Below are 23,319 nucleotides of genomic sequence, written 5' to 3'. Positions count from 1 at the left end.
CACTTACTTGATTCGGAGTTTGCGGTGCTCAAGCAATTGATCTTGAAGTCGTTGTAGTCATCTTCGGTGATTGAAGGATTTTTCTCCTTGATCTTCTCATAACTCTCACCTCTCTCGATCATTCTCTTCACATTGCTTTTCCAAGTAGACATGGCCTTGCTCATCTTCATGAGGGCAGCATTGTTCACTTTATTCCCTTTGAGGCCTGTGTTTTCAAATTCAGCGGGGAACTTGTATCGTTCGTGCAGCTTTGTGAAGAGGAGGTTGCGCAAATTCCCTCGGTCAGGATGCCTCAGGTTCTCGGTGTTGATCTAGACGGTGCTCCGGAGAATGCACCCGAGCTGAAGCGAGTACCCCTTGACTATTCGTTCGGGCGCCGTTGGATTCCCGTCGGAGTCCACTTCAGTAACTTCCTCCTTGAGGGTGCGGAGCACGGTCGGGCGCCGGTCCTTCCGTAGCCTCTTCGGTTGGCTGCCATCTGTGCGTACGCCGCCATCATCAGTGGTGGCATCCTCGGCGGCACCATCAGTGGTGGCATCAGTGGGGTCATCCTCGGCGGTACCATCAGTGGTCTCAGGATCGGTGGGGAAGGCGGGTCCTCATACAAGTGAGGTTGTTCCTCCATCTCCTGGGACAGCTCCCAGAATTTCTTGCCGCCCGAACCCCCGGCCTCATCGTTCTTGGCCATGTTTCTCTATAAATAGGAACAAAGTTTGGTAAAAAAGTTGGTTATTGTCAAGGAACAAGATCATGGTCTCATCATTTAGGGTTTGTCGACACCGAGGCATCCTAAAACCTAAGCTTTTATCATTGAGGGTTTTTCGGCGCCGAGGCACCCTAAAAGCCTAAGCTTTCATCATTTCGGTTTTTATCGACACCGAGGCACCCTAAAAGCCATGCATTAGTCACAAGTACGCCGGGGCACTTGATCCTACATAATTAACTACTAAGATACCCCGGCCCATGCATTAGTCGCAAGTACCCCATATGTCCTATTTTTAGCAAAGTCATGCTAAAATTCACGGAAAATTTCAGCATGACCTTTGCTGAAAATAGGACATATCGAGTAACCGAATTTGCCGGAACGGAAGTTAATCGACATTCCAGCAAACTCAAGGGCCTCTCGGGTGGACAAGGCAAAAAAGGCCTCCATCACAACATGGAAATAAAAATCACATTTTACCATAAACAAGAAGAGTGTCAAGTACATCAATAAACTCTTAGGAAGAAGATTCTTGTTTTTACTCCCAATAAAATCAGGAAAGCATCTACATCAATGAACTCTTAGGAAGAAGAAAGTGCAACATACAGTGAATGCATAAACAAGAAGAGTGTCAAGTACATAGTAAAAGAGATACCTAAAATCACATTTTACTAAATAAACTGCTCCTCAAGTTATGTTATGAAAAAACAATATTCAGTTTTGAGGCACCAACAATAAAGATCCTACACAGCAACAAACTAGCTAAACTAGCATTCCACTACTATCCACTAGATTGGATATTCAGTCACAACTGCTACATTTTCAGTTTTTTGAACAACAGATAACATCCTAGAAGATCCCATTTAGTAATCCTATAGCAATAAAAACACCAGAAGCCGAGCAAGGATACTTAGATGGAAATATTGCAATTTATTGCACTGAAATGTTGATGAAAGGGCAGGTAAATTTCAGAGGAAATGGCCTCAACCTGCTACTGCTGATGTTGGTTTATGGTTTCATCAATGAAAAGAATCTATCCGTTTCATCAGTAAAGTAAGATGAATCCTGGAATTGTACATATATGCATTGTTGTTGTCTCTTGTTAGACTGTGATTAGCAAATTAATCAACAATCCCTTTGCAGCAAAAGACCTGCTGTGCCAGTAGTGATTCAGAACCCACATTGGTTTGTTGTTATTGTGTGTGTGTGTGTTTAATCAGACTACACAATTTGTTCATTGCTTCCCAGAACAAACTTATTGCTACCTCTGATCCAAATTTAAAAGGTGAGTGTGACCGGGACCAAATCCAATAGTGGTATTGCGACAGATCTCTTCCTGCTTTCTGTAGGATGAAACGAGGACCTTGCAGCACCTCTCTAAGTCATGGCTTGATCAGCTTAACTGCCAGTCACCCCTCCAGCTTCCGTCCCCTCTACCCTCTCCACATTCTACCTTTCCTCTGTATATATTCCATTGTAAATGTTTGTTTCTGAAACAAATTTTATCATCAGAGCCCTCCTACAGTTTCTAGTTAAGAAAACACTAGTATTAAGAAATTAAAATAGGTATTACTAGAACTATACTGACATCCTAGATTGTAAATTCGATTGAACAAGATACGTATAGTTCAAAAAAGAATTAAGAATTATTTTGGCTAGTTGGCAACTCTGCAAGCGCAGAGAGCGCACAGAGACCAGCTAGCTTACATTGAGCCTCATCTGTAGATACCGTCAAGCGTTTCAACTTTCAAGAGGTACATTAGTGATTAGATAATTATATTATTATGAGTTTGGAAGGAAAATGGTAATCCATGGACGATCAGGAAGGCCAAAATTTACATATTAATCCAATACACAAAGACAGATTTACACTTTCTTATGCAAGCCAATTCATAAAGTCATACATTATTCAAATATATACTTTAAAGCCACTATATTTGCTTTGCAAATACAAGAAACCTACACGTGTATTGCATTATGCAGTGCCCAGTACCTAAGTACAGTGCCATCATGGTAGAGAAGAATGCAACTGAACAGGAAACAGAGATAACCAAGTACACGTAGTTCACACAGGGAAGAGGGGGAGAGGGGGAGAGGAGGAGGGGGAGCTCACGGGGGCCGTAGGGATAGGGCAGTGGGGCGCAGGGAGGATGTCGGGGACGAGGTCCGGGTGGTGGTGGTGCTCCGGCGACGGTGGTGTGGACGGGGCGGCGTCCGGGCGGTGGGGTCGCGTCGAGGCGGCGGGGCAGCGGCGTCGGGAGAGGAGAGGGGAAGGGGATCGAGGGCGAGGGCGAGGGAGAGAGAGGGGATAGGTTAATTTGGGTCGGGGAGCAAATATGGATGGGGACGGCACAATACTAATGGCGCACCACCCCTCGGTGCGCCATAAGTACATCCATACTAATGGCGCACCTCACCGTGGTGCGCCATTAGTAGTTTTTTATAAGACAGTAATAATTTTTTAAACTTGTTTAAATCATAACAGTAAATCATAACAGTAATATTTTTTTATAAGACAGTAATAATTTTTTTAAAAATATCATCAAACAATAATGCCGGTGGAGCGGGGGAGGGTGCGCGGGGTGCGGGGGGTCGGCGGCGGCTGAGTAGGGGAGGGGTGCGGGGGGTCGGCGGGCGGCCGGTGGACCGGGGGGTGCTCGGCGGCGAGGGGGACCGGATCTGGCGAGGTGGGATAGCGATCGAGATAGAGGGGGATCGAGATCGAGTGTCCATGAAATTTAAAAATATTCATGATAGTTCAAAAAGTGCCCATGAAATACAATCGAGAAATGAAGGCTACGATTTAAATACAATCGATCATAGCTAGCTATCTGTTCACAATCTTCTTGCCCTTCTTTTTCGCAAATGGAGTTCTTTTGTGGAACGGACGTCCTTTAGGTAGGGTGGTCCTGCTTCTTCTTGTGGTGTATGCTGCTACTTCATCATCGTCGTCATGTTCGATCCTCGGGTCGCCATACTTGTCGAAGTCTTGCTCATTGGCTACTCCATCCATTCCGATGATCTTCCTTTTGCCTCTCCTCACGACAACACGACTGGGCTTTGACGGGTCGGTAATGAAGAAGCATTGGTCCACTTGGGAAGCCAGTACCCATGGCTCATTTTTCGCGGTGACGTTTGCGCCTGCGGTCTTGGATTTGGCTTCGGGTATAACCATGGTGGTGAAATACTGGTCTTCTTTTAGGACGCTCTTCGCCCATCTGACACGGAACATCGGGACCTTCTCTCCAGTGTAGCTCAGCTCCCAGATCTCCTCGATCCTTCCGTAGTATCTGTCCTTGTCGTTACCGGTGTAGGATTCCATCGTTACCCCGGAGTTCTGATAACCATCGCTCTTCATGTCCTTGGCCTCGGTGTAGAATGTGTAGCCGTTGATATCGGACGCCTCATAGGTCATCAGGTTGTGCTCGGCACCCTGTGACAAGGAGAATATGAGTTGTTCTTCCGCGGAAGAATCCTCATGTAAAGGGTACGACAGAAGCTTCTGCTTGAACCAACGCGTGAAACATGAGTTGTGCTCTTTGAGTATATCTCTGTCCGTCCTCTGTTGGCCTCGGTCATTGTACGTCTTCTTAATAAAAGTTTTGTGCTCTACCACCCAAGGATCGACCACGTCTATGTGTTGTAGCGCGACTAGGTTTCCTCTTTCAAAGTCGGCGAGTCGACCCTCGAAGTCGACATGCATTTCGCGGCGACCTCACGGTGACCCCATCCAGCGAGCCTGCCGAGGTGCCTGTTGACGGGCAGACCAACGGGGTTCTCCATGCCTAGATAATTCGTGCAGTAGGAGATGAACTCTTCGGTCAGAAAGCCCCTGGCTATGCTTCCCTCTGGACGTGACATGTTGCGAACGTATCCTTTGATGACACCATTCATCCTTTCGAACGGCATCATGCTGTGCAGGAACGTCGACCCGAGTTGGATGATATTGTCCATGATATGGACCAGCAGATGCACCATAACGTCGAAGAATGTGGGCGGGAAGTACATCTCAAGCTCGCATAGTATCACCACGATCTCTTCCTGTAGCCTTCTGAGTTGCCTCACGCCAACAGACTTCCGAGAGATGACGTCGAAAAAGTTGCATAGGCCAAATAGGGTTTCCCAGACGTGCGCGTCCATGATCCCACGGATTGCAACTGGAAGTATCTGCGTCATCAGCACATGACAGTCGTGAGACTTCATCCCGCTGAACTTCTGCTTCACTGGGTCTAGGTATCTGCTTATCTTCCCTGCGTAACCGTAAGGAAGTTTTACTCCTACGAAGCAGGTGAAAAACTGCTCGATCTCCTCCTGACTTAGAGTGAAGCACGCGGGAGGGTAGTCATTTCTGGTCTTCTTGGCCTTTTTGCCTTTGCGACGACTTTCCGTGTCCTGCTTCGCCTCATCATCATCATCATCATCATCATCATATATAGCGTGAAGCTCCTGCCTGATGCCCATTGATTTCAAGTCTGCCCTTGCTTTCGGCCCATCTTTGGTCCTCTCTGGCATGTTGAGCAGGGTACCAAGCAGACTCTCGCACACGTTCTTCGTGATATGCATGACATCAAGGCTGTGAGGCAGACGGTGGATCTTCCAGTACGGCAAGTCCCAGAAAACAGACCTCGTTTTCCATACCTTCAGCAGTGGCTCTGGCGCCTTTCGCTTCTTTCCCGGCTCTGGCGCCTTTTGCTTCTTTCCCGGCAGTGGGCGGTCTTTCCAATTTTTCAACAGCTCGTCTATTTCCTCGCCGCTCCTCGTACGCGGGCGTCCTCGGGGTTCGGTTTCACCATCGAATAGATCCTTGCGTTTTCTCCACGGGTCATCGTCGCGAAGCCACCTTCGATGTCCCATGAACACGGTTTTCGAAGACCCGGGATCTCTATCTAGCTGGCGATACGTTGTGTCATCCATGCACCTGACGCATCCAGAAAATCCGTGGACCACCTGCCCCGCGACATATCCGTAACCGAGATAGTCGTGCACCGTCGTGAGCAACGCGGCTCTCATAGGGAAATATTCTTTCTCTGCGGCGTCCCACGTATTGGCTGGCATTTTCCACAGCGTGTCAAGCTCCTCTTTCAGCAGCCCCAGATACAGATTGATGTCTTTCCCTGGTTGTTTCGGTCCTTCAATTAGCATACTCATGTGAATGTACTTCCTCTTCATGCACAACCAGGGGGGAAGGTTGTACATCCACACAAACACAGGCCAGGTGCTATGTGTGCTTCTCTGGCTGCCAAACGGATTGACTCCATCGGAGCTCGCGCCCAGCACGATGTTCCTTGGATCGTTCCCAAATTCTAGGTCTTTGAAGTTCAACGCTTGCCACTGGCTCGCATCCTTAGGGTGACTCAGCATCTTGTCTTTTTTATCTATCTCCGGATCATTTGCGTCATCTTCTCGCTTCTTCTCCTCCCTATCCGCGTGCCAACGCAGGAGCTTTGCTACCTTAGGGTCCGTGAAATACCGCTGCAGATGAGGAGTGATCGGAAAGTACCACACCACTTTTCGAGGAGCTTTCTTCCTCTTCTTGTATCGAGTGACGCTGCACACTGGACATATGGTAGACTCCGCGTGCTCGTCCCGATAAATGATGCAATTGTTCATGCACACATGGTATTTCACGTGCGGTAAATCCAGAGGACACACGATTTTCTTCGCCTCCTCCAAACTGGTCGAGCACTTGTTCCCCTTGGGAAGACGTTCATGCCAGAATGACATGTTCTCGTCGAAGCATGCGTCGGTCATTTTGTGTTTTACCTTCATCTCCAAAGCCATGAGCGTTACTTTCAGGCGGGTATCCTCGGGCCTGCATCCTTCATACAATGGAGTAACCGCGTCTAACTCAAGTTGATCCATCTTGGCTTTCTCTCGGGCGGTAGCTCTTGCCTTATCCGTCTGCTTGAGAAGCAACTCTTGAATATGAGGGTCCTGCACCCAGCCCATCGATGGTCCAGCGTCGTCTGCTCCGCCGGCATCATCATCTTCATGATCATGCCCGTCGTCTGCTCTGGCATCTTCCTCGTCATCATGTCCTGCATCTTCTACATGATGACTGTGTACAGCATCACCGTCATGATCATCTCCTGGGGATTCTTTGTCTTCTCGCCCGCCCGAGCCGCGGTGGTTGTCTTGCTGCCCTTCCTCATTTCTTGCCCGGCCCCCATGGACGACTTCGTAGTCATCTTCATCCCCTTGCCACCGATAGCCATCCATGAAACCACGCAAGAGCAGGTGGTCCCGCACCTGCCCGGATTCCGGGTCCGCAATAAGGCTCTTCAGCTTGCATCTTCGACACGGACATCTTATGTCTGTCTTGTTCTTTTGAAGCATCTCGGCCTTCGCGGACCTCAAAAACCTATTCACGATGCCTTCGGTCATCATGCGGACCATGGTCGCCTGTGGGGTAGAGCAAAACGATATTTTAGAACCAAGAAAAAATTTGGCATGAATTTCCCTAAAAATAGGACCAAAAAGAATGCTTAATGCCAAAATTCTCGCCGAAACGGAAATGAATCAACATTCCGGCAAAATATTGGCAACTATCGCATTTCAAATACCGGTACACCTCCAAACACAAACACATATGCAACACCACAAACATATGCAACACCACGAACATACATAGATCTAGCTAGGCCATAAGAAGTGCATGTGCACATTGTTGTAGGGAGAACAACATAAATATAGCTTCCCCCCTTACTTACCTATCAAAACAAGGTAATTTAACCACTTAAATTGAATGAATCTATGGTGGAAATGAGGTGAAAAAGAGGAGGCACCCGAGACAAGGAGGAGGTGGAGAGAATGAAGTGGGGAGAAAGTGAGTCTGGGTAGGAGAGGCTGTCCAAAATATCTTGTTGCTGCCCACTTACTAATGGCGCACCAACTCTAAATGCGCCATTAGTAATCCAGGTTACTAATGGCGCACCTTCTGGTGGTGCGCCATTAGTAGTTTTGCAAAAAAAACATACTAATGGCGCACTATCCCACAGTGCGCCATTAGTAGTTTTGCAAAAAAGGGAATAAAAAATATAATAAAAAAACAACATTAGTGGCGCACTTTCCGGCAGGTGCGCCATTACTAGTTACAACTAGTAATGGCGCACTGTTTCCGGATGCGCCATTAGTATGTTTGGACAGGCGCACTAGTTAAAAAAAATTTGATACTAATGGCGCACCCTGGGCCAGGTGCGCCATTAGTAGTTTCAACTCTAATGGCGTATCAGAAGGTGGTGCGCCATTAGTATATACTAATGGCGCACCGCTTGTCTGGTGCGCCATTAGTGTCAATCCCATCTATAGCCCTTTTTCTAGTAGTGAATGAAATAAACCTAGATGGATATCCCCTGATTCGTCCGGACGACAGCGTCTTATGACATCAGCAAAGGGGCCCGGCGGCTTATAACAGAAGCGAGGCCGGTTCAAGGCCGTGGGGGCGATGTAAACCAGCAGCCCGCAGTGGAGGCGAACAGCAATTTTGACACGGCAGGTCGTCGCGGTGGCGGCTTAGTGAAGCGGCAGCGGCTTGGCGCTAGAAAAGGGGCAACTTAAGGTGGGTTATAAATGATCCCGTATGAGCCATGTCAGCAACTTGGCCAATGGTTTCTTCCAACTGATCGTTTGAAGTTAACCAAACTTTAGTAGCGGCGACTTAGCAAAGGTGTAGCAGGGCCAGGACAACCCGGAAGCGGCCATAACAGCGCCTCGACGCGACGGCCCGTGTGGGAGCGAGTCAGAAGCGTATAGGCGGGCGACATGCGGTACGAGCGAACCAATGCGGAGACTCGCACAGAAGAAGAGGGGCATCGGCTAATTGGCGGGTCGACAGATGTCGGCTGATGTTTAAACGCTGATTGAGACGCCTGTTAATGTTTGTAGTGCCTGGCCACCACGGGTGTGGATGTAGTAGCTTGCATAAAGCAGCATGGTGGTACTTTGAAGTAATACTTTCCCTTCGGATCCCATGTGGAGTATTTGATGTCTGTCGGTTCCTCAACGGCTTAACTGATTTGACTATTGTCAAGATACCATATTACTTAGCTTTGATAGGATAAGAGTTAAAAACTGAAAAGAGGGCAGTAGCAGTTGAATTGCTAGGTTCCTGGTCGCTTTTGCAAGTGACTGCTACTGCCCTCTTTTTACTTTTTAACTCTGATCTGGTAGTATTCCTGGTGTTTACGTAGCCGTTGTACGGAGAAAAAAACACTGAACTAGCAGACTACTTTCCTATGGAAGCAGTACTAGTTGTCAAATCAGCCATGAATTTTACATAGTGGGAACCGCACTGCTGGTTTGTAGTAGTATATCTAGCAATCAATCAAATCACTTTGGAATTTCTTCCGCGGTCGCTGACGACTTGGTTTGATCTGGGGGCCCCAGCAGTAACTCGGCGGTTTGAAGCAGTAGTACAGGAAACAGCGGACGATGTGACAGCAACAGCAGCTTCAGAGTCCAACTCGGAAACAGAGTCCTTGGACAACTCAGAGGGGATGTAGCGACTCATGGTACCAAGGCGGATTCGAAGATGAGGTGAAGATAGCCACGGAGACGGCGCTCGAGCCCGTGGTTGAGGTGGCAAAAAACGAGGAACGTACCCGCAAGGCAGCTGTCGGCGGCGGCGGGCCTTTCCCAGGGAGAGCCGATGGCGGCTCATAGTAAAAGTGATTCACAGCAGAAACTACTAGTAGCGGCTAGGAACACCTTGGCCATCTTGCTGACCGACCGGATGAACACCATAAAAAATTTCTGATCTTGACAAAAGCTTATGTAGATCCTTCCAAAACTGATTTTTCTTCATCAAGAAAAATTGCGGACCTCTCGAAACCTTAGCTAAGATCCCTCCAAGAACTCAACACCATCGTGCGCAGGCCCCACGGTGGGCGCCAACTGTCGTGGAATTGTCACGGCAGATGTCCTAGTGTGAGGACTTAGTCGTGAGGCCAATGCATCTATGCGGTAGCTTGAAGGGATTGGTCGTAATCGAGAGACGCGAGGCGGATCAACACACAAGACAAGGATTTAGACAGCTTCGGGCCCTGGGAAACATCATCCGGTAACAACCCTACATGATATTTGTGGCTAGGTCTCATTATCATCACGAGGGAGTCGCCGTAAACCGGCTCTCCTAGTTATGTCTAGCCTTAGAGATTATTTCTTGTCCCTCTTGGGGTGCCCTGCCCCTCCTTATATATGTTGAAGGGGCGGGTTACAGGACTAGTCCTAGTAGGATTAGGATTACTCTATTACAAGTGGAGTCCTAGCCTTGCTTCCTTTGTAGGAGAATATCCCTTATGCCTTTCCTCTTAAGCCGGCCCACCATAATATGAGCCAGCCTTCTGGGCCTTTGGCTTGTCGTCCGTCTGACCCACCGTCGGGGCCACCAGTAAGTCGCCAATCCTCCGGTGGGTTACCAACGAACCGCCAAGTCCCAGCCGGAGCATAAAACTTCAGGCCAAAGAGATCAATTCCTGATGCAGCAAGTTGCCTGATGAAGAAATCTTGAGCATTGAAGCTAATGCCATTCAGAATATAGAACATCAATGTCTTCATTGCGCCTTCAAGCTTGGCTGCAGGAGAATGTCCTTTGACGGGCCATAGAGTTCGCCTAACAATATGATAAATGGTCCGGGGCAGATACTCAAGGTCTTCGACAAAGAATTCCTTTGGATATTCAATGTCTTGTGGCAGTGGCTTCATCATACTGAGCATCTGGCTCATGTTTGGCTCAGGCTTCTGAAAGATGCTCTCCAATGCATTCATGTGTAGCTGACAACCAGGTTCATAGTATTCACCTGGAGTGGGCAGGGGAGTAAGCTCGATGATATCTTGAGCTTTGGCTTCATGGTGTACATCTCCCGTCATCCACTCAAGGACCCAAGTTTTCGGATCCCTGTTGTAGCCATGAATGTGAAGAGTAGCATAGAACTGCAGCAAAAGCTCTTCGTTCCAATGCTCTTTATCAGTGACAAACTGCAAAAGGCCAACATCTTTGAAACAGTCTAGGGCTTCTTCCAACAAGGGCAGTCCAGCAATGGCTTCACAATCCAGATGCATGTGAGGAAAGATCTGCTCTTGATTGTATAAGAAGCGGGAGTAATAACTGCGATGCGGAAAGCTCTAGAAGCAATCAGATGAGATCTTTGGCTTCGAGTATGGGTTCTTGTCACTATCGAAGAATGTGTTGTGAGACCTGAAGCTGTTGACACTGAATGAGCCTGGTGATGATGCAGCACCGGGGAACCATGGCAGTCTGGGCTTTGGCTTCTGGACCTGAGGCCTATGCTCCACATGGTATTCATATTGAGGTACGGGAGCAGTGGGAGGAACCATGATTGGCAATTGCATAGTGACCAGGTGTCTGTGGTCGAAGGCCTGTTCAATTGTGTGAGGCCTAGGAGATGGAACATTGGCTTCAGCATCCACATGGGTTTCAGGTTGCACACTAGCTTCGGGTGCTACATCAGCTTCAGGCGCCACATTATCATCAGCCATGACAGCGTCATTGGCTTCAGCAGTGTTGGTTGGGGCCGCCTTAATGTTTTCAACCTCCTCTTCAGTAGCAGGAGGGTCAGGCACGGACACGTTCTCCTCGAGAATGACTTCTTGAGTGACAGGGGGTGTGGCAACTCTTTCTTCTTCTTGTCTTGGTTCTGGATTTTCTTCGGCTGATGCAGCCGAAGTGTCTTCAGCAGCTTTGGCTTCAGAGTCAGAGACATTCACATTAGGAGTTGCTTCAGGAAACACTTCACGTACGACTGAGCTTTGTTGTACTTCTCCTTTTGGAATGCTTGACATGGTGACCGGAGGCCTAGGGCCTTTGTGAAGCTTGCGGAATGCGGGCGACGCCTGTGGTGATGGAGTGGTCTACACCATGTAGTCGTCATCAAGTACCGGAGTGGTGACTTGAGGGGTTGGAGTTCTGGGGGTTTCATCTTGAATGGGGGTGTCTTGTTGTGGGTGATCACCCCATGATGCATCCTGAGAAACTGGCATCAAAGGACGACCAATGCTGATGAGTTCGTTGTTTGAAAGAATAGGCGATGATATCGGTTGGCGCTCGATCTGAGGAAGGACTTCATCATCTTCTACATTGTCTTCACGACCAATGTCTTCAGCTGTGATGGGGTCAACAGCTGGTACTTCTTCATCTTCAGGAGCCTCTGTGGTAGCAGGCTCGTGAACTACAAGTTGACGCGCTTGGTTGGAGGAGGCAGGACGTGCAACAGAGATGGGCTCAACAACTAGTGGCTCTATGGCAGTAGCACGCTCTTTTCGCGAAGACTTTGTCTTCGGCTTCTTGGTTGATGGAGCACCATCAGAGGCATCCTTGTGCTTTCGCTTCCTAGCATCAGCTTCAGCTGCTCTTGTTTTCTTTAGATCTGAAGCTACTGAGGGGACCTTAGGCTTCAAGCCTATCATGCCGGCAGGGAAGACAATGCTAGGTGCATCCTTCCATTGTGCTTCAGTGTGTGCCGCAGCACACTTCTTGTTCTGTTTGGAAGCCATCCTTGGATCGATGCCAGGGCACCCCAGTGCCTTGCGCTTCCCAGCCTCATTGTGTGCTTGAACACATTTATCTGCGAAGTATTTCATCTGCTCTCTTGAGCCTTTGCCTTCCTTGCGTTTCTGGTGAAACTGCTCCTTGAGGTTGTGCAACATCTGCTTGAAGTTTTGAACATCAGCTACGCTAAGCTTTGCCATGTGCTTCTTGAACTAAGCCTGCTCAAAATAAATTTTGTTCTTCAGCTCGACGATCTTCTGAGCCAAGGCCAGCTCATTTACAATGGCTCCGTGGAAGGTGACACTGATGTCCACTGGCAGCTAAAGATCATCGATGCTGATGCTCTGGTCGTTGAACCACTCATCAATGAAGTTGTTCAGAATTTCTACATCAAAGAGGGGCAGATCATTGAAGATTTCCGCCTCTTGCTTGCTCTTTATCATAAGCTCAAGAGCATCATCACCAAAGTCTCCATCGCCTTATAGATCAATGGTTTCATCTTCGTTCCTCAGAACGGCAGCTGGAGTCAGTTCATGCCCAGAAATCTTCATGGGCTTCTTCTTGGGAGTCTCCTTCTTCTTGGAGACGCGAGAAAGATCTTCCGACTCCAGGCTTCGCATGTGGCCAATGGCTTCGCATGCAAAACTTTCGATGCGACAGAGGGCTTCGAAGCCTTCGACTTCTTTGGCTTCTGTGACTTAGGTGGAGCTGGCGCTTCATCAGAATTTGCCTCGTCAGCTGTGTGATCCACCTTAGCCCCCTGTACAACAATATGTGTGATGAGTCCTTCAAGGTTGTAGAAGGGGCCAATTTCATTGGGATTGGCATCACATGTGCCATCAGCCCGTGGAGCAGATGGACCTGGGTAGAAGTCGAGGCCAAACTACTTCTTGTTCTTCTTGGCAGACACTTTGGCAAACTGAAAGTTGTGCTTGAAGAGATTGTCTTCGCGACACCATAGCAAACTGGATGGGTCGGCATCTTCAGGCCGTGGTCCTCGGACAATGCAAGGATAGAAGCCTTGGGCAATGGCTTCGGGCTTGGACTTGGGCTGTAGACCTCTATATATGATATCTCCCCATGGTCGCTTGATGGCATTCTTTCTAGCATACTCAGTGGTAACAAATCTGTATTTGAACCATTCCTCTGCCCAATACCTTTGAATCCATTGGATTTGGGTCTTGCGCTCACCATAGGTTTCTTCAGGATCTGACTTGTAAATTTCAAAGAGATCTGGTGGTAGATCCTTGGTTGTATCCCCACAGCACTGCCTGCCGCCCTTTTTAGCTGATTTTTCAGTGGCCATCGTATTCAAGATGAAAGGCTTCAGAACTGTGAATGGCTTCCGTCTGCTGGTTAATCAGGAACTGGCTTCAGGAGAATTGATGTGTCGCTGTAAGAATTATGCAAATGAATGCAGACTATGAGAACCAAGAGATTCTCCCACAAACATGTACCTGTGACAGCATTAGAGGTGTGAGGGAAGGGGAAGAGGTCATATGCATTCTTAGAAGATTTTGAAGATAAATCAGTCTGAAGACATTGACCTCATAGTGCGAAGACATTCACTTATTTGATGAGAGTTGGTTCCAGATTTGTACGAATCCAAGAATAAGTACAAGTGAGGAATCTAATGTAACACCCTCGATGCGACTATATCTCCCACGTGTCGAGGCATGACTTAGAGGCATAATCGCATTGAAGGCATATGTCGCAAGTTAGGCAATCTTCACAACATCCCATGTAATATAGATAATAAAAGGGGAGATAACATAGTTGGCTTACACTCGCCACATCAATCAAGTACATAAATAACATTACATCATTCAAACACTCATGGCCCAACTACGGCGCCAAAATAAAAGATAACCCAACATGCGACACGATCCCGATCACCCCCAAATGGGCACCACTACTGATCATCATGAAAGGAAACATAGTATCGTTGAGAGTCCTCGTCGAATTCCCACTTGAGCTCAAGCGCGTCACCTGGAGCGGAATCATCAGGCCCTGCATCTGGTGTAATAGTAACCTGTGAGCCACAGGGACTCAGCAATCTCGCACCCTCACGATCAAGACTATTTAAGCTTATAGGTAAGGCATGGTAAAATATGTGGAGCTGCAGCAAGCGACTAGCATATATGGTGGCTACCCTGTTCGCAAAAGAGAGCGGGAAGAGGAGGCAAAGCGCGAGTGAGAAACTAGAGAGCAACCTGCGCAAACATTACTCCAACACCATGTCCACTTCCCGGACTCCGCCGAGAAGAGGCCATCACGATAACACACTCAGTTGATTCATTTTAATTAAGTTAAGGTTCAAGTTATCTACAACCGGACATTAACAAATTCCCATCTGCCCATAACCGCAGGCACGGCTTTCAAAAGTTCAAATCCCTGCAGGGGAGTCCCAACTTAGCCCATGACAAGCTCTCACGGTCAACGAAGGAATAGACCTCCTCCCGAGACGTTCCGATCAGACTCGGTATCTCGGTTCTTCAAGACACTTCGACAGGTTAAAACAAGACCAGCAACACCACCCAGATGTGCCGACAAATCCCGATAGGAGCTGCACATATCTCGTTCTCAGGGCACACCGGATGAGCAAGACGTCGGGTAGGCCAGCCCAGAGTTGCCCCTGGTAGCCCCGGACATCGCTCGGTTGGACCAACACTCAGAGGAGCACTGGCCTGGGGGGCTAAAATAAGATGACCCTCGGGCTCCAGAAACCCAAGGGAAAAGAGGCTAGGTGGAAAATCGTAAAACCAAGGTTGGGCATTGCTGGAAAAGCTTTAATCAAGGCGAACTATCTAGGGGTTCCCATTATAACCCAACCGCGTAAGGAACGCAAAAATCCGGGAACATAACACCGATATGACGGAAACTAGGGCGGCAAGAGTGGAACAAAACACTAGGTGAGAGGCCGAGCATTCCACCCTTTACCAAGTGTATAGATGCATTAAGATAACAAGATAATATAATCATATCCCAACAAGTAAATAAATTTTCCAACAAGGAACGGTCTGCAATCTTCACCTGCAACTAGCAACGCTATAAGAGGGGCTGAGCAAAGCGGTAACATAGCCAATCAACGGTTTGCTAGGACATGGTGGGTTAGAGGTTTGAACTAGCAATTTGGGAGGCTTGAAAGCAAGTGGTAGGCATCGTAGCATTGGCATAGCAAAAGAGCGAGCAATCTAGCATAGCAAAGATACTAGTGATTTCGAGGGTATGATCATCTTGCCTGCAAAGTTGACAGAGTTGACTAGATCCTCGAAAGCAAACTCAACGGGCTCCTCGTTAGCGAACTCGTCTCCCGGATCTACCCAAACAAGACAAACAAGCAACAAGGACACAATCAACAACGTGCAAGGATCAAACAATATGATGCAAGGATGGTATGCTATGCGGGATGTGATGCGGGATGTATATGCAAGATTTGACAAGGGATGCATGAACCTGGCCTCAACTTAGAAATCCAAGTGTGCCACTGGAAATATGATATGAAATCGCTTGAAAACGATATAAAGAACGCCGGAATCGAAGCTACGGTTTGGAAATGGCAAGCAATTCAAATATGACCACGTTGTGCGATTTACAGCAAGTAGTCATCTAAATGCAATAAGATGAACATGCTACAGCACTCAAACATGGCATAAAAATACATGGCAGGGATTTATTCATGATGCTTAAAAAAAGTCTAGCACCGAGCTACGGCCAAATCTTCCATTAACAGGTTCAAACAAGCATGGCAAAAATGCATATGGCAAACAGATTTCAGACTTTGTGAAATTAACACTTGTCTGGAATTTCAGATCAGATAGCACACTTCGGAGCATGAAAACTATATGCTACAGGACCTGAACATGGCAAAGTAAAGCATGGCATGGAGCTACTCAAAGAGCTTAACAAAAGTCCCTTCGTGACCTTGAGCCAAAAGGGATCAGAAAATACAATTGCAAGCATGTGAACATGGCAAAAACATAATCAGTTCTCAGACTTAGTGAAAACTGGAGCATGCTGAAAACAGATATCAAGTAGGCATGTTTACGAGCTCGATGCACTCACTACGGAGCAAGTCATGACAATATAAGCATACACCCACCAAGAATACACAAAATTCAAGCTAGACATGGCAAGAACAATAGCATAGCAAGCACGGATCAACTACAACATCCTCGGCAAAATTGCTAACAAGTAGACAATCTGCCCAGATTCACGAAATGACAAAGGTAGAGCTCGATTGACTCAAGCTAGGGTGCTCCATAATTGCAAACAAAGACATGGATGGATAGAGCACTACAAGATTAACAAAACATCCTTACTGATCATCCTCAAAAGAGGCACGGATCACTAGGAAACAACATGAACATATGGCCATATGAGATAAATAGGTCAAGGACTTAGTGGAAATGGTAAGTCCCTGAAATCAGCTTTACCAAGTGCCTCACTTTGCAAGTTTGTGCTAGTCACCACACACATCACAAAAATACATGGGTTGCACCTCTGGAAAGATGGCAAAACCCTTAACAAAACATATGTAGAGCTCATGGGCATATCGTGCACACAATAATCATGGTAAAAATGACAAATATCTAAATGGAGTAGCAGATCTGACAATTAACTCACGTAGCCCTCTTCTAACGGCATTTCGGGCATCAAAATGAACTCAAATGAAAATGATGCACTGGAATGAAATGATGTACTCTCTAAGACGAACATTTTGATATGCTAAATGCCCAAAATGGAGCTACGGATGTGGAGTTACGATGCGGTGAACAAGGGCATATAAACTGCAGACTAGGGAAAAAAACAAGGGGTCAACCCTAGGGTTTCCAGATCCAGATCGGATCTCGCCGGAGCACGCAAAACGAAGATGGCCGAAGTCGGTGCCGGAGCTCATCGGAGCACGGAGGAGAAGCTGGGGCCGGCCGGTGAGGGAGGTTGAGGAGGAGGCGCGGGCCAGGGTGGCCGTGGGCGTCGCCGGCGGGAGCAGCGCCGGAGCCAGGCGCCAGCGTCGGCGTCGAAGGCGGCCACGGTGGCGCGGCGGCGCCGGCCGGCGAGAGCGGGCTCGGCCGCGGGGAAGAAGGCGCGGGGCGCGCGGGAAGCCACGGGCCCGGCGCGGCGAAGGAGAGGGCCCGCCTTGGGCCCGGCGGGCCGCGGCAGGCGCGGGACGACGATGTGGGCGCGCCCGGCCATGTGGTGGCGGCTCGTTGGTCGGTGGCGGTGGGCGGACGTGTCTGGCCCGATTCGGACACGTCCGGCGGCGAGGGGAGCTGATTTTAGGGTTTCGGGGGAGAAGGAGATCCGGATTTCGGAGGGGGTCTTTATATAGAGGTAGAGGGAGCTGGGAGTGTCCAAATGGGGTGCGGTTTTCGGCCACGCGATCGTGATCGAACGCTCTAGATGATGGAGAGGGTTTTGGTGGGTTTTGGGCCAACTTGGAGGGGTGTTGGGCTGCAATACACATGAGGCCTTTTCGGTCCCTCGGTTAATCTTTGGAGCATCAAACGAAGTCCAAATGGTACGAAACTTGACAGGCGGTCTACCGGTAGTAAACCAAGGCCGCTTGGCAAGTCTCGGTCCAATCCGGAAATGTTTGATCCCCACACACGAAAGAAAGGTAGAAATGATCACCGGAGGAGAACGGAGCGCCGGAATGCAAAACGGACAACGGGGAAAATGCTCGAATGCATGAGATGAACACGTATGCAAATGCAATGCACATGATGACATGATATGAGATGCATGACAACGATAACAACACACGGAGACAAAGACCCGAACCCAAGAAAATAAAATAACTTAACGCCGGAAACGGCAAGAGTTGGAGTACATATTGGGAAAGTTATATCCGGGGTGTTACATCTAATTAGTAGAGAAGCACAAGTGAATATACTTGGCATCATATGAGATGCAAAGACGGATAGATCTAGATTTGCAAGCTTATAAACCATTTCTGGTTGAAGTGGATGAATCTGATAAATCAAAGGGGGCAGTAAAAGTGAGATTCAATTACCACACGAAGAACTGCTAGACGAAGTTGAGAGGGAGGCCGAGCAGTTCAATCTCCCATGCCCTAACTTGGCGACGGAAGACACCTATGGCGGCGGCGGAGAGGACGAGGTCCGCGGCCGACGTGAAGACGGCGTCGAAGATGTCACGGCAGCTAAGCGCTTCGTCTCCGACGTCGTCGCAAGCTAGCGCAGGCACTAGGGTTTTGGTGTGGGGAGAGAAGGTGGAAGAAGAGATAATGACCACGATGAGGTGTGTCTTTATACAGACGGGGACAGCATAATGTTATTACGCAGGTGCCCCTGGCGGTTCACATCTGAAGGACACGTGGCATGCATGCAACACATTGGAAGTTGTTCCATGTTCCCACGCACGCCTGGATTGTCGGGTGGTCATTCCGGCTTCTCTGGGTTTCAGGCAAAACGAAATAGCATTAAAACAAATTCAATTTTTGTCTCTGTTTTTTCTGCTGACAAGGATTCAGTGAAGACAATCGACATTTTCAATACAATGCATATGATTTGGATAGATAGAATCTGAGGTACAAGCATAGAGGGGGTTAGGGTCCGATCACATTCACTTAGATCAAAAGATTCAAACACGAAAACATAGCTATAAGTGAATGATGTAGAGGAAAGAACACAAACATACATATATATATATATATATATATATATCAGTATGAGACCACATCAATATTGTGAGGATAAACATGGGATCAAAACAGTGTTGAAGACAAACCAAATGCGAAGACCATGCAAATGTGAAGTCAATAAAAAACACTTCAACCAAGAGTTTGCTGGTGGCGTTACCCACCGTATAGGAAGTATTAGACCCAGACACGGCACACAATTATCGTGGCGCTCCGAAGTCAATTTCCGCATTAATGTATTTACACTGAGAGTGTATGTCTTCATTACTTGAAGATATACGTTACTTTGTGTGTTGCACATCTAAGTCATCACATGCATAATCGTTAGGATATGTATCCAATTACAGGACACTCGAGGATTCTAAGATATTTAGCTCACACCGCAACTTGCAAAACCTTTTCTCATCCAAGGGCTTTGTGAAGATATCTGCCAATTGCTCTTCCGTGTTGACGTGAATGATATCAATATCTTCCTTCATGACATGATCTCTGAGAAAGTGATGACAGATCTAAATGTGCTTGGTCTTCGAATGCTGAACTGGGTTGTTGGCAATCTTGATGGCGCTTTCATTATCGCAGTAGAGTGGCGCATGCTTTAGATGGATGCCATAGTCCTTGAGAGTTTGCTTTTAGAAGTTGTGCGCAACAAGATCCAGCAGCAATGTATTCAGATTCGGCAGTGGAGAGAGAGACATAGTTCTGCTTCTTTGAAGACCAACAGACAAGATATCGTCCAATAAAGTGACATGTGCCTGATGTAGACTTGCGATCAACCTTGTCACCAACATAATCAGCATCTGAGAATCCAACTAGATCAAACTCTGAGCCCTTTGGATACCATAATCCTAGTGTTGGGGTGTAAGCCAAATATCGAAGAATTCGCTTCACAGCAAAGTGATGCGACTCCTTTGGTGCCGCTTGGAATCGGGCACACATGCAAATGCTAAGCATGATATCTGGCCTAGATGCACATAAATAGAGTAAAGAACCAATCATGGAGTGGTATACCTTCTGATCGAACTCTTTACCATTGTCGTCAGGGCCCAGATGACTTTTGGTTGGCATTGGCGTCGTGTATCCCTTGTAGTCTTGCATTCCAAACTTCTTTAGGCAATCTTTGAGGTATTTCGCTTGAGATATGAAGATGCTGTTGCTTTCCAGATGGATTTCAAGACCAAGAAAGAACTTCAGCTCACCCATCATGGACATCTGATATTGCTCTTGCATCATGTGTCCAAACTCATCATTATATCTTTTGTTAGTGCAGCCGAAGATAATGTCATCCACATAGATCTGGCACACAAATAGTTCACCATCGTATGTCTTCGTGAAGAGAGTGGGATCCAGGGAACCAGGTTTGAAGCCTTTGCTCTTTAGGAAGTCTTTGAGTGTGTCATACCAAGCACGAGGGGCTTGTTTGAGGCCATACAGTTCCTTGTTGAGCTTGTAAACCATATCAGGATGTTTTGGATCTTCAAAGCCAGGTAGTTGTGCAACATACACTTCTTCTTCAATCTTTCCATTGAGAAAGGCACTCTTCACATCCATCTGATACAGAAGGATGTTGTGGTGGTTGGTGTCAGTGTCAAAACTGGCGGATCTTGGGTAGGGGGTCCCGAACTGTGTGTCTAGGATCGATGGTAACAGGAGACGGGGGACATGGTGTTTACCCAGGTTCGGGCCCTCTCTATGGAGGTAATACCCTACGTCCTGCTTGATTGATCTTGATGAATATGAGTCTTATAAGAGTTGATCTACCATGAGATCGTAATGGCTAAACCCTAGAAGTCTAGCCTGTATGACTATGGTAATGTGTATATCCTTTCTGGACTAACCCCTCTGGTTTATATAGACACCGGGGGGATCTAGGGTTTACATAGAGTCGATTACATAAGAAGGAATCTTCATAGTCGGTCGCCAAGCTTGCCTTCCACGCCAAGGAGAGTCCAATCCGGACACAGGTACAGTCTTCGATCTTCACGTCTTCACAGCCCATCAGTCCAGCCCATGGATAACAGGCCCGACGCCCGAGGACCCCTTAGTCCAGGACTCCCTCAGTAGCCCCTGAACCTGGCTTCAATGACGAGGAGTTTGGCACGCAGATTGTCTTTGACATTGCAAGGCGGGTTCCCCCTTCCGAACTCCTAGTTGATCTTCAGATGTAATGATTGTATCCGGACTTGTAAGCACAACCGCAGAGGACATAGTATTTCATGGGTTCAAACCACCGACCACTTTTTGGTAATATGACACCACGCCTGCCCGGCCACTACTTGCGAACCATTTTAGCCAGCCTGTCGCCCCACGTCCCAGGACATGGCCTTATTGTCACGTCTTATCCAAGCGGAGATCGTGCCTCCCTTTTTTAAGGGATTCCTGTCGACCCGGACGTGGGTAACCCAACCATCACTTGGGTACAACTCCTTGGAAACAAGAAAATTTTTGAGGCCCAAGAGGGGACGTTTGATATTTGCAACCTTTATATAGGGGTACATACCCATCTTTTTCTTCAACGCTTGCCTCTTCCTCAACCCCTAATACCACGAGTTCCAACACCTGGGTTTTACTCACCACCATCCCCAATCATGTCCGGATCTAGCCGTCAAGGCCGGTGGGTAGCTTCTTCTGTTATGGAGGAAGAAATTGCAAAGCTTCGGGCAGTGAGGAACCTGACCGCTGAAATCCATCATCGGCTTCCTGTCGAGGGGCAGGTTATTCCCACCCCCAGATCCGGCAAGAGGGTCATGTTAGTGTCCCACTTCCTCCGCGGGTTGGGGTTTGCACTTAACCCCTTCGTACGAGGGCTCATCTTCTATTACGGGCTAGACTTCCACGATTTGGCCCTGGGACTCTACTCTTCTTATCTCGGCATTTATCGTCACGTGCGAAGCCCTCCTCCAAACTCCTACGCACTTCGGCTTGTGGCGCAAGACCTTTGATGTGAAGCTTCAAGTGGTAGAGGGGGAGCAGGTCGAGTGCGGCGGCGCTACAGTGAGCAAGCTTGCTAGTGCCGTTTGGCTGAAAGGATCCTTCACCAAATCTTCCGATCTATGGCAGCAGGGGTGGTTCTATATCACCGAGCCCCACGGCTCCAAGTGGGCAACCGCGCCCGCATTCCAATCCAGCCCCCAACTGAGCTTGCATCATGGATTAACAAGGGGATAGATTGGGGATCAATGAATGATGTGCGAACTCTGCAAAGTCGCATCCGGAGCCTCATTGAGAGGGACATCGACATAGCCAACGTCGTTCATGAAATGCTAGTTCGTCGGACCCTGTCGTGCCAGCGACGGACTCTCCGCCTATGAGAGTTCAATCCAAAAGGGCCGCGGACTCTTCAACACTTCTTCGGCACAACGCACGAAGGAATGTGGAGATTATTCTTTGGGAAACGAAGGCAATGGCCGGACACCACCGAAGATGTCGGCCTAGACTGTAACCATCCGGACACCCCGGTAAGTCCCCGTTTACCGAATACCTCATAATCAGCTACCCAGTGGCAAGATACCGACAGTATCATCCTTTTTCAAGGCTGGATAAAGAAGGTGGAATTGGTTAGGTGTCCTGCTCCCCTTCCCAAAGACTCAGCTACTCCTGTGTTAACAAGGATGTTGGCCTCGGCGCCATACCAAGCATCAGCAGGGGAGGGAGAAAAGACCCAAGATGACCTTGGTTCCACAGGTAAGTCGGACACTTAGTCCGAAGAAATCGACCTTTCCTCGCCCGTAGAGGGAGGCGGAAAATCACATTATCCCTTCTCCAAACAGGAGGAAAAGGGCTGCCTCCGATGATTGGGAGGGGCGGTCTTTCAATAAGGGCAAGATGCCGCCGTCGACTTGCTTGGGTTTGGAAAGTGACATCGTTGAGCAGCTCCAACAAAGGGACAAGCCCTCGATCAAACCATAAGAGAATCTGGAGTACTTTGATAGCATCCCGCTCCGTTGCTGTTACCAAAGATATACATAACGCATTCATGCATTTTTACAGGTCGGCACGGAGCTTTTCTGGGCGATCCTCTTCTTCGGGGAGTCTCCTCCCAGAGATGATGGAGAGCGAGACGCCTCCTCCAACCTCCTCTCCCAACAAGGCAGATGACTCTGAAGTGTCATCACGGAGGATCCCTTTTGACCAACAAGTTACGCAGGGGACAAAAGAGGCAGTACCTGAAGGTGGAGCACCGATCATCCGGGATTCCGGGGTTGATAATAATAAAGGTCCTGGACTGACTGGTTTGCAGCCGATAGTGATTCTGGAGACGGGTGAGAAGATTCCTTCAAAGGATGATTGTGCTCCTGGAGCAGCTTCGAGAAACACGGAGACTCCGGATATATTACGGGACATGTTGCGGAAAGCATCTGTCTTGGGGGAACAGCGTACCTTGATGGGTACAGTGATTGAGAAGATTTCATCCGTGAAGAGAGGATTAAATGAAGCCTTCATGAGCCT

Source organism: Triticum urartu, chromosome 6, assembly GCF_003073215.2.
Source record: "Triticum urartu cultivar G1812 chromosome 6, Tu2.1, whole genome shotgun sequence".
NCBI classification, from domain to species: Eukaryota; Viridiplantae; Streptophyta; class Magnoliopsida; order Poales; family Poaceae; genus Triticum; species Triticum urartu.
This window is presented reverse-complemented; position numbering follows the sequence as displayed.